Consider the following 13,143-nt stretch of genomic DNA (forward strand, 5'->3'; position numbering starts at 1 on the left):
GGTAAGAACCACAAACAAGAACGAAACAAACTGACAAATGGATGGAACTAGCCTTCATTTTTTTTTTTTTTTGGTACTGCTCACGTCCGTGAGCAGTACAGCGCACCTAATACAGTTTATTTATGGACAAGTTTGCTGATAATTCTCTTCTTTGAAAGCATGAACTCATCCAAAAATGGGATGGATTTGTAATATTTTTGTTACTTCGATAATTATTTCAGAAGCCTTGCTAACCTACTGTATTGCCTTATAACATTATTTGTAGGAGCACTCAACATTCACATACAGAGAGTATATTTTGTGACCTAGATCTTAGAAGTAAAATGTTTGTAATGATTATTAGAGGGCATATATATTTAAATGTGTCAAGTAAAAGGACACAAGTGCAACTAATGTGACATTTATTGTGGCAACGTTTCGCTCTCCAGTAAAAAAGTTGCCACAACAGAATGTCAAATTGATTGCATTTGTGTCCTTTTACTTAACATATTGTCGGTAATTCTACCAATATTAATACATACTTAAATGTGTATATCTCGCAGTGGGCGTTTATTTTAGTTATTATTATTATTATTATTATTATTATTATTATTATTATTATTATTATTATTATTATTATTATTATTATTATTATTATTATTATTATTATTATTATTTAGGTTAAGTAAGGTTTGTCAGGAAACAAACAAGTGTTTCCTGACGCGGGTCTTTGAATGTTAATACAAAAGATAATTAAAATAATGGGAAACTGAATGACTTAATGAATAGTTCCACTGTCTTGATTTGTTTACAAAATAATTTATTTAATTTATATTTTTTTCCTGTATCTTACAATAATGTCTTTATTGAAAGACAAAATATTATTTTGAAAAATTTCAGGTCCAGCTCACGATAACAACTACTTAAGAAATTTGAGAGGGAGAAAGAGAGAGAAAGAGAGAGGACTTGCAGCACTGTTACGTACCGCACAGAGGATACAGAGGATCTATAACTCCGCTATGTACATAATACCATTACAGAGAGCACATGTAGCACTGTTATATACTTCACAACATGGTACAAAGCACCGGTTGCCTTGAAAAGTACCTTAATAACTTACCAGGCTACTGACACATGTAATCCCACATGATTCTCTTTAAAAAATGATTTTTCTTAATATAAATCGAGACAATTCTGCTATTTTTTTTCTGTCAACTAGGGCATAAATAAATCCGTAAGTTTTATCTCCGTAGTAGAATATTTTTTTTTATTTAATTATTATCAGTCATTGATGCCCCTTTCATAAAAAAAATGTAAAGCCTTTTTATTCACCAGAGTTGTTTTAGTGTGTGTGTGTGTGTATGTTTATTAATATCAAACATCAAAGAGAGATCTGGTATGGTGATATCTATCAAGACTTACTGACGAAACGTGTTGCCACGAGTGGCTCCTACAGATCAGAAGAAACATATAATGGCGAAACGTTCCCTTTGTAAATATTTTGATCAGTTCATTACAAAAATCATGTGAAAATACATCTGCACTGTGATGAAAAAAACTGCCACTAATGTGTTGAATGTTGTCAATAACATACTACGAGTATGTGTATCAGATGAAGGTAATACTGTGGTAATACTGTGGTAACACTGTGGTAACACTGTGGTAACACTGTAGTAACACTGTGGTAACACTGTGGTAACACTGTAGTAACACTGTGGTAACACTGTGGTAACACTGTGGTAACACTGTGGTAACACTGTGGTAACACTGTGGTAACACTGTGGTAACACTGTGGTAACACTGTGGTAACACTGTGGTAACACTGTAGTAACACTGTGGTAACACTGTGGTAACACTGTGGTAACACTGTGGTAACACTGTGGTAACACTGTGGTAACACTGTGGTAACACTGTGGTAACACTGTGGTAACACTGTGGTAACACTGTGGTAACACTGTGGTAACACTGTAGTAACACTGTGGTAACACTGTGGTAACACTGTGGTAACACTGTGGTAACACTGTAGTAACACTGTGGTAACACTGTGGTAACACTGTGGTAACACTGTGGTAACACTGTGGTAACACTGTGGTAACACTGTGGTAACACTGTGGTAACAATGTGGTAACACTGTGGTAACACTGTGGTAACACTGTGGTAACACTGTGGTAACAATGTGGTAACACTGCAGTAACACTGTGGTAACACTGTAGTAACACTGTGGTAACACTGTGGTAACACTGTGGTAACACTGTGGTAACACTGTGGTAACACTGTGGTAACACTGTGGTAACAATGTGGTAACACTGTAGTAACACTGTGGTAACGCTGTGGTAACACTGTGGTAACACTGTGGTAACAATGTGGTAACACTGTGGTAACACTGTGGTAACACTGTGGTAACAATGTGGTAACACTGCAGTAACACTGTGGTAACACTGTGGTAACACTGTGGTAACACTGTGGTGACACTGTGGTAACAATGTGGTAACACTGTAGTAACACTGTGATAACACTGTGGTAATGTGGTAACACTGTAGTAACAATGTGGTAACACTGTAGTAACTCTGTGGTAACACTGTGGTAACACTGTGGTAACAATGTGGTAACACTGTAGTAACACTGTGGTAACACTGTGGTGACACTGTGGTAACACTGTGGTGACACTGTGGTAACACTGTGGTAACACTGTGGTAACAATGTGGTAACACTGTAGTAACACTGTGGTAACACTGTGGTGACACTGTGGTAACAATGTGGTAACACTGTAGTAACACTGTGGAAACACTGTGGTGACACTGTGGTAACGCTGTGGTAACACTGTGGTAACACTGTGGTGACACTGTGGTAACACTGTGGTAACACTGTAGTAACACTGTGGTAACACTGTGGTGACACTGTAGTAACACTGTGGTAACACTGTGGTAACACTGTGGTAACACTGTGGTAACACTGTGGTAACACTGTGGTAACACTGTAGTAATACTGTGGTAACACTGTGGTAAGAATGTGGTAACACTGTGGTAACACTCTGGTAACACTGTGGTAACATTGTGGTAACACTGTGGTGACACTGTGGTGACACTGTGGTAACACTGTGGTAACACTGTGGTAACACTGTGGTAACACTGTGGTAACACTGTGGTCACACTGTGGTCACACTGTGGTAACACTGTGGTAACACTGTGGTAACACTGTGGTAACACTGTGGTAACACTGTGGTAAGAATGTGGTAACACTGTAGTAACCCTGTGGTAACACTGTGGTAACACTGTGGTAACACTGTGGTAACACTGTGGTAACAATGTGGTAACACTGTAGTAACACTGTCGTAACACTGTGGTAACACTGTGGTAACACTGTGGTAACACTGTGGTAACACTGTGGTAACACTGTGGTAACACTGTGGTAACACTGTGGTAACACTGTGGTAACACTGTGGTAGCACTGTGGTAACACTGTAGTAACACTGTGGTAACGCTGTAGTAACACTGTCGTAACACTGTGGTAACTCTGTGGCAACAATGTGGTAACAATGTGGTAACACTGTGGTAACACTGTGGTAGCACTGTGGTAACGCTGTGGTAACACTTTGGTAACACTGTGGTAACAATGTGGTAACACTGTTGTAACACTGTGGTAACACTGTAGTAACACTGTGGTAAAACTGTAGTAACACTGTGGTAACACTGTGGTAGCACTGTGGTAACACTGTGGTAATACTGTGGTAACACTGTAGTAACACTGTAGTAACACTGTGGTAACACTGTGGTAACAATGTGGTAACAATGTGGTAACACTGTGGTAACACTGTGGTAACACTGTGGTAACACTGTGGTAACATTGTGGTAACACTGTGGTAACACTGTGGTAACACTGTGGTAACAATGTGGTAACACTGTGGTAACAATGTGGTAACACTGTGGTAACACTGTGGTAACACTGTAGTAACACTGTGGTAACAATGTGGTAACACTGTGGTAACACTGTGGTAACACTGTGGTAACACTGTGGTAACACTGTGGTAACACTGTGGTAACACTGTGGTAACACTGTGGTGTCATTACGATTTCGTGAGTCAGAGTTATGGTTATATTTTGTCACAAAATTATTACTTCAATTAACACAAACAATATTTAATCTACATCAAGTGATTAAAACTGTATAGATCTAGTTTTTCCATGTATCTAACTACGTCTGAGTGATGTATTTTGTAATAGCAAGTGAAGACGTACAGTAAAGCCATACTTTATAAAATAACTATGCTTACTCTAAGTAAATGAAATAGTTACTTTATAACTTTATTGAATATGGCTTTACATTACTAGTAAGTTGAGGTTTATGTCTTTGTTTACCAGACTGAGTCATTATTAAAATTTTGTCAATTATATAAGTATAATCCATTGTACTAATCTTATTACTTGTTCAGTTCATTATATTGTATTCAAGGAGATGAATATGGTCTAAATATTTTAAAGAGTCCGGTTCTGTAAATAAAACAACTTTATTTGTTATAATAAAGTTAAAATGTAATTATGTCTACTTCCTTAAGTGTGTGTGTGTGTGTGTGTGTGTGTGTGTGTGTGTGTGTGTGTGTGTGTGTGTGTGTGTGTGTGTGTGTGTGTGTTTTTCCATGTGTGTGTATAAGTGCGTGAGCTTTCCTGTATGTGGTTAAAGGGGTCGAGTCGTAGCTGCTACTAGCAAGATTCACTCCCTTCTGAGGCCTTCTTTCACAGCCTTTTCGTCGAGGTCATTCCACCTCCTGATCATTCTGAGACTGAAGAAATACTTCCTGACATCCCTGTGGCTCATCTGTTTCGTTAATGTCAGTCTCTGCCTCCGACTACCCGCTGCTTACTGTCTTCCAAACAACTTATCCCTGTCTATCCCATCAATTACTCTGAATATTTGGCATGCTATCCAAGGTTCTTAAATTTAAGTCACTTCCACGCGTGCGTGTGTGTAGTCACCAATACGTTACAAAGAGTCCAGTCTCAGCTACTGTGTGTGTGTGTGTAATCAACCAATATTTCGTCGAATCCCAGCCCACCGTGTTTGAAGAGCACAATAATGTCACCAGTTTTATTGAATCATATCACACGGCCTATATACTTGTATAGGCTGTGTGATATGGCGCAATGATTATGAGTTCAATTCTGTATTAATTTTTTATCGTATCCTTGCAAGTTGTAAATATAAATAAATTTATAACATACCTGAACTCCCATGACCCACGAGTTTCCTGATATATACTATTGCTAGCTGATGGTCGGTCCCTTGTCGTCTTAAAATTTTAAGCTGGAACTCGATGAGATAATGTGTCTAGTATACTACTCTAAACTCTATTATTTTCTTTACATTATTGTGGTTTTGTGTGACTGTTCCACAAGATCCTCATGGTCAGTTAAGAGGCGAAATTTATAGCAAAAGGATAAAAGAACATGATTAGGATCAAAATAATGATACAATATGACTGTTTTTAATAAAGGTGAAATAGAAAAAAAATGGTCAAAATATTTTGATTTTAATAGTTTATTACTGAGACACACTCGAAATGGAAACCGGAATTTGCGACTTGATAATCGTCCAGAGAGGACAGAAATACCACCCAGTTTTCATTTTTAAATTGTAGGATGGCTGTGTAAAAAAAAAATCATATTTTTTCCTATGAACACAATAAGTTCTGCTTCCTACCTGAAAACTATTTATTTATTGACTTCAATAAAATTATAATTTATGATTTTTAAATGTAAACAAAAAGGGGGTAATGAAAAGGACTAAAGTTTCCTACGTGTTGTTAACTTACAAAATCTGAAATTGTCCTGTGATTATCTGGGCACAATGTTATCCAGGTGAGGTTGTTAAGACATTCGTATGGAAGCACTAAATTTTAGAGAGTCATGCAGCATCTGAGTGATAATTAGGTTTTATTCAGGGAAGCAGAGGATATTAGGTGAGAAACTTGTGAGGAAAATTACAGAAATTAAATAACTGTATTGTTGCTCAGTAATATATGCACTGCAGATATTTTTTTTTTTCATTCGGGAATACACCAATCGATATCAAATCTTTTTTTATGGAAAGGTTAGAAACATCTTTTGAAGCGCCAAATATGTAAAATATAGACATGAACATAATTAAAGCCTTTAAAAATTAAACTAATTTCGAAAAGCAAATATAAAAACAGTGTATAATGTTTGATCAGTTATTGTTACCCTCCCATTTCTTTTATCAGATGTAATCACCTCTCATTCTACCCAAAATTAATAAAAATAATGATCTGTATTTAGATTTCGATAAGCTACTTGGAATATTAACACTGATAAATACATCGGTTTATCAATATTTATGCATTTCCCATCGCAATTTTGCTGTTTTTTTTTTTTCTATTTATCTCTTTCTCTAAGCGTACGTGTTACGGCTACGGAGTGTCCGTCATGTAGGATCTATTTGCTAACAATCCTTCTCTATGGTATGTACTGTGCTCGATCTGTCTCTCCAGAGTATTAATCAACACTGGGTGGATAGAAAAAATCCCCCATATTATTAGATATCCCCGTAAGACTATCTTTAAGCAGGGATGCGCTTAAAGATAGTTAGAGAGAGAGCAAGGGATGCCCGAAATGCCCGGGCATGATAGTGACTTTCTTTACACTTAACGAATCAAAACTGTAATTACACATTGTAACCTTTGCAAAGAAATAAAATCTTTACCTCTAGCTTTTATCTTAACTGCTCCCATGAGCACATTTTTCAAAAGTGGCGCATTTTTAACAATTTTTAAGTTCACTTGTGTGATGTAACTACTTCATGCAAATCGAGAGAAAGAATCGTCAAAATGTTAATTTAATTCCTACTTTTCATTCGGCAAACAAACGACGTCCGCTGCACCAAAGGTGGAACTTTCTGAAACTGAAGACTTGGTACCTACTGTGTTTTGATTTTAAATCCACATTAACAATTATACACTTCTTTTAAAACTGCATTTTCCTTGTGTTTTGATTTTAAAACAAAATAAAAAATTATAATGAATTTAAAATTATTCTTTACTTGTCGTGGAGCCTTTTTTTTATGTGCTCACTCTCGCCAATTTTAGAACCTGGCTACCCCCCCTACCTGCCATTCAGTACCTGGGGAAATGGGAGGGAACCAGGTTTGATTCAATTTCCCTCAATTTCCCTCAATTTCCCTCAGTTTCCCTCAGTTTCCCTCAATTTCAAACCCTCACCGCAGTGTGTTCTCAGCAGATATTCTTCAGAACTCGGCAGGAGTTTGTGGACTGTACTAAGCCTCATTGTTACTCCAGATTTCACCATGCATGATGTATCATATCAACTTGATATTGTTCCTATGATGCGCAGTTTTTGTAAGCACAGATTTCGTTACTCAATTTGTTTAGCAATGAAGACAAAAGACTGTCAATATAGTTATGTTACAACGAAAGCTTAAAGTTGCTAAGTCGTACGTGAAGGCTGGATTTTATTTTGAAGAAGGATTAAACCCATTGGGTTCATACAGCACCAGGGAAATGTGAGGCAATCAGGGTTGAACCCGGGTACAGTTGTTAAGCCAGTAGAGAGCTATTACATGGGAAAAAAACAAAGGTGTCTGCTCGTGCTTCCAAATTAAATTTGATTTTTTCTTTAGCAATAGCAACCAATCTTAGCAAAACTTTCAGCTACAATCAGCAGTGTTAACTCAAATAATTCCGATGACCAAGTTTGATCAACTGCATTCCAAAGGTGTCAAAATCAGCATAACACATTTTATTGTTACAGATTCCTCGTCATCCTTCACATTTGAGCAAGTCTTATCTCTCATCCTTGAAGTTGATACGATATAACACACACATACACAAGAAAAATATTTTGGATAAGCTTTGCAAATTCATTCTCGAGTAGTTTATACATTTTGCTCACAGTGTTCGTTACAATATTTAGTCATAACGCTGTGTGTGCTCAGGATAAGGTAAACCAATGAGTTTGTATTGCACAATTCTCTCTGCTTGTCTTCCACGTTGTTTGAGCTTTACACTTAATACCACAAGGCTAAAAGGTTTTGTTGTATTTCAGCATTCTTTATTTTTTAAATTTAAAAAAATCAATCCGCCATGCCTTCTTTTATTTTATATTTTTGTCTCCAATGAGTGCTGGAGATAATACCGAATATATTATCAATATATTCATTGAGAGATAAGGAGGGGAGGGGAAGCGCTAAACCCGTTGGGATCATACAGCGCGTGGGGGAATAAGAACCAATCAGGTTTAATAAAAGGAATGGGAAATCAGGTTGAATTATCTGGATTAAGAGCTCCCTCACCGGAGGAAAGGAGTCTTCCTGGAGGTAAGCGCTTCCTCGTCTAGTCTCCTCTTCCCGGCTCTCCTAGAATCTGTCTGCCCTTGGCGTTGTTCTCTGTCGGGGATAAAAGTAAAAAAGTGTGATGTGGTGTTGGCCTTGCCAGAATTATTATTATTATAATCATAAGGAAGTGCTAGGCCCGAAGGAGGTTGATGGTGCCTAGGGAATGGTGGGCCGTTAGGTTTGATCCAAAGAAGGTGAGGGTACCTGTAATTCTTTAGATCAAAACCCATCTATAGCATCAAAGCACCCTTTCCTGTCCCTCCTTGGGGTTTCAGGATCTCATTCATTTCTTTGCTGCCATCTGTGTAAGTCCCATCACATCTAAACAGGGGTACAATACTTGATGTTGTTTATGCCTTAGATTTAGCACAAGAAACATTTTTTTTCAGTTTCATTGATGGCTTTAAGTTCTTCCTGAGTTTCCTGTCTCCTGTGTGATTCCTTAAGCTTAAATTCGATATCTGCAATTTCTCTGACCAGTGCTTCCCTTGGAATTTCAAATATACTGGCCCCATTCAACAGCTCTGTGATTCTTTGCCTTCATCTGAATAGGGAGCATCTTTTTTTTTCTGGATTACATCTGCTCTTCCTTTTTTTAAAGGAATGTGCCTTAAGGTTACCTCAAGTGCCACGGAGTTAATTTTTTCTAGGCAAAGGTTCGGATCTGTGTTGTTTAGAGTATTCTCCCAACTTGTTTCATTTAGGACATAGTTGACTTGATCCCACTGTATATTTTTGTTATTGAAGTTGAATTTGGTGAAGGCACCTTCATAACTGGTCACCTTTTGCTGGTCAGGAGCCCTTGCACATGCATTTCTGTACTTCTATTATGTTGTAATCTGAGTGTATTGTTTATGATATTGTTATATTTCGTATCACATCATCATTGTTTGTGAAAATGAGGTCTAGTGTATTTTTCAGTCTTGATGGCTCTATTATTTGCTGGTTTAAGGCGAATTTGTTGCAGAGATTTAATAGCTCATGTGTGTGTGAGCTGTCTCCTAGGGTTATCTCTGCTAAAACATTATTTGCTACATTCCTGTACTTTAGGTGTCTTACGTCGAAATCACCCAGCAGCAAGATGTTTGGGGCAGGAGTTGGAAGATTTTCCAGTGGTCAGTTTTACGAAGCTCTACCTGGAATTGTTGGGAACTGGAATCCGGAGGCTTGTATACAACTACAATGACAAGATTTTGGTTTTCGATCTTTACTGCCAAAACTTTAGCTACATTATTTGAGGTGTTTAGTAGTTCTGAGCAAATGAGCGACTCTGTGACATAGAGGCTAACCCCCTTCCTTGTTACTTGATTACTCTGTCGCATTTGAATAGGTTGTAACCAGGGGTCCATATTTCGTTGTCAAAGTGATCCTTTATGTGGGTCTCCTTGAAACCCCCAAACACTGCGTTTGACACTGTGAGTAATCCATTAATGAACGGTATTTTGTTGTTTGTTGATGGCTTTAGATCCTGTATGTTTGCGATGATAAATATGATCGTATTGGTGGTATGTAGGGAGGCTTTGTTTGCTAGCACTAATATCTGTTGTTCTGGAATGTGACAGTGACTGTGCAGCAACTCCAGAAGTGTTTTGAGTTGGTGTAAGATTTCTGTCGTTTCTTGATAGTTTTTTTTCTTCTTCCTGGGACTAGAAATCCTCTCTCTCTCTCTCTCTCTGGAGTGGTTTTGGCTCTTCTGGTTTGTTTCCCATGGTCTGGGTGGTCTGTATCTTCTTGTCCCCTTTAGATGGTGTGCCTGACAATACATGCTGTAGCACTGTCTTTCATGGACTGACGAGTGACACATATCCGGGTGAAATAAATTACACGAAAAAGAGTTGCATTCTCTTGTTGTTATGTGAGTGCGGCATTTTGGGGGATGATCAAAATTGCACGTCCCACCTGTTTTTCCAGATATTCCATGCCTTTAGATACCCAAGGCATATAATTTTCATAGACTGGATTTCTGTTGCCCTGATTTTTTTGAGGCTGTGTTCCCTACTGGTGTATTTTTTTCTGTTTCCCCATGATCTGACCTAACATAAGTGCCTCCACCAGTTTTTTCTGGTAATGTGTCAACACAATTCGTAGAAGCATCAATCCCCTTTTTTGCCATCTCCAGCAGTATTGCTACTTTGTAACCCTGGAATTTGTATTACTTTGCTTTTACCAGTTACATCACCAGGACCACTATATCTGGTGCATTGTCCCCTAGGACGGCACCGGCACCAACTGATGCAATATCCTCAAGGACAGCATCAGTACCATCTGGTGCACTGTCTTTCCTGTCAGTATTATAACAGGTGCTGTCCACCAAGTCAGCACCAGCACCAGGGGTGACAGCTCCATCTGACCCACTCCTTTTATTTTCCCAGCTGTTATACAAGACTGAGAAGTATATTTTTTGGATGATGTTCCTATCTTTTAGTATAAATGTAAGTATCTCCTTCACGGCACACATAAGTATGAGATAGTCTACAAGATACATGATTATATACACTTGCTCCTGCACCCAACAAAACTTCCTAGAGGGATTAGTACCAAAGCTTGATGTACACGCGAGCTTTTAAATCTCTGCACAAAATTCAATTTAAACCAGCAAATAATAGAGCCTACTAGACTGGAGAATACACTAGACCTCATCTTCACTAACAATGATGATCTGATAAGAAATATCACCATATCAAAAACAATATACTCAGATCACAACATAATTGAGGTTCAGTCATGTATGCGCGGAGCCCCAGACCGACATAAGGAGATTAGTCACGAGGGAGCATTCACCAAATTCAACTTCAATAACAAAAACATAAAGTGGGACCAAGTAAACCAAGTCCTGCAAGAAGCCCCTATCACGAGCCTTTTCCATCCTATGGAGAGGGAGCATGGACACGGGGGTCGTCCCACAGTTACTAAAAACAACAGACATAGCCCCACTCCACAAAGGGGGCAGTAAAGCAACAGCAAAGAACTACAGACCAATAGCACTAACATCCCATATCATAAAAATCTTTGAAAGGGTCCTAAGAAGCAAGATCACCACGCATCTAGAAACCCATCAGTTACACAACCCAGGGCAACATGGGTTTAGAACAGGTCGCTCCTGTCTGTCCCAACTATTGGACCACTACGACAAGGTCCTAAATGCACTAGAAGACAAAAAGAATGCAGATGTAATATATACAGACTTTGCAAAAGCCTTCGACAAGTGTGACCATGGCGTAATAGCGCACAAAATGCGTGCTAAAGGAATAACAGGAAAAGTCGGTCGATGGATCTATAATTTCCTCACTAACAGAACACAGAGAGTAGTCGTCAACAGAGTAAAGTCCGAGGCAGCTACGGTGAAAAGCTCTGTTCCACAAGGCACAGTACTCGCTCCCATCTTGTTCCTCATCCTTATATCCGACATAGACAAGGATGTCAGCCACAGCACCGTGTCTTCCTTTGCAGATGACACCCGAATCTGCATGACAGTGTCTTCCATTGCAGACACTGCAAAGCTCCAGGCAGACATCAACCAAATCTTTCAGTGGGCTGCAGAAAACAATATGAAGTTCAACGATGAGAAATTTCAATTACTCAGATATGGTAAACATGAGGAAATTAAATCTTCATCAGAGTACAAAACAAATTCTGGCCACAAAATAGAGCGAAACACCAACGTCAAAGACCTGGGAGTGATCATGTCGGAGGATCTCACCTTCAAGGACCATAACATTGTATCAATCGCATCTGCTAGAAAAATGACAGGATGGATAATGAGAACCTTCAAAACTAGGGAGGCCAAGCCCATGATGACACTCTTCAGGTCACTTGTTCTATCTAGGCTGGAATATTGCTGCACACTAACAGCACCTTTCAAGGCAGGTGAAATTGCCGACCTAGAAAATGTACAGAGAACTTTCACGGCGCGCATAACGGAGATAAAACACCTGAATTACTGGGAACGGCTGTAGTTCCTCGACTTAAAATCACTCCTACGAAAGTAAAAGACTCAGCAGACGATGCAACATCCCCCAGTGAAAAGCAAGGGCTCTACTAGCACGGTAAGAGATAACACAGTGTCAGGGGCCCAAGACTGTTCAACTGCCTCTCAGCATACATAAGGGGGATTACCAACAGACCCTAGGCTGTCTTCAAGAAGGCTCTGGACAGGCACCTAAAGTCAGTACCTGATCAGCCAGGCTGTGGTTCGTATGTCAGTGTACGTGAGGCCAACAGCAACTGCCTTGTTGATCAGGCCCTGATCCACAATGAGACCTGGTCACAGACCGGGCTGCAAGAGCGTTGACCCAAAAAAAAACCTCGCCTACAGGTACCTCTCGCTTGGGCAGACCTTCAAACTTTTTCCTGATTTAATAACAACTGAGGTTGATTGCTTAAGGTCCATCCGTGACTCGCTGAACCATTTTCCACAGACTGCGTGCCATCCAGGCCAAACTCCACCTGTTACTCTTCCTGCAGATTACACAAATTTTTATGATGTAATATACACTGTAGTTTGATATGCATAGTTTTTATAGATTATTTCTATTTATAGTAGCCCATACAACAAAACTTTTTTCGTAAGTAGCTTGCTAGGGTAATATATAGGGCATATATACTGTAGCTTGATATATATAATGTTTAATAGTTTTATAGATTATAAAGATTATTATTCAATTCAAAGTTTATTCTCTATAAAGATTACAATGTTGAATTTACAGAATTTGGTTATTGTGTGGTTTACATGTAGTTAAATAATGATTACAGAGTGTACCACTAGAACGCCTAGCATGGCTAGGCATTTCGGGCAGACTTAGT

At 38.7% G+C, this 13,143-nt stretch overlaps 1 long non-coding RNA gene across 1 annotated transcript in view; it reads left to right on the top strand.

The window, feature by feature from the left end:
* The window catches only part of LOC138853227 (uncharacterized), an 8,262-nt gene extending 3,750 nt beyond the window's left edge, over positions 1-4,512 (top strand). The window contains exon 3 of the long non-coding RNA XR_011392432.1: positions 880-4,512. This is a non-coding gene — a long non-coding RNA (uncharacterized lncRNA). The remainder of the gene's footprint in view (positions 1-879) is intronic.
* The last annotated feature ends 8,631 nt before the right edge of the window (positions 4,513-13,143 follow it).

Source organism: Cherax quadricarinatus, chromosome 26 (genome assembly GCF_038502225.1).
Source record: "Cherax quadricarinatus isolate ZL_2023a chromosome 26, ASM3850222v1, whole genome shotgun sequence".
NCBI lineage: Eukaryota > Metazoa > Arthropoda > Malacostraca > Decapoda > Parastacidae > Cherax > Cherax quadricarinatus.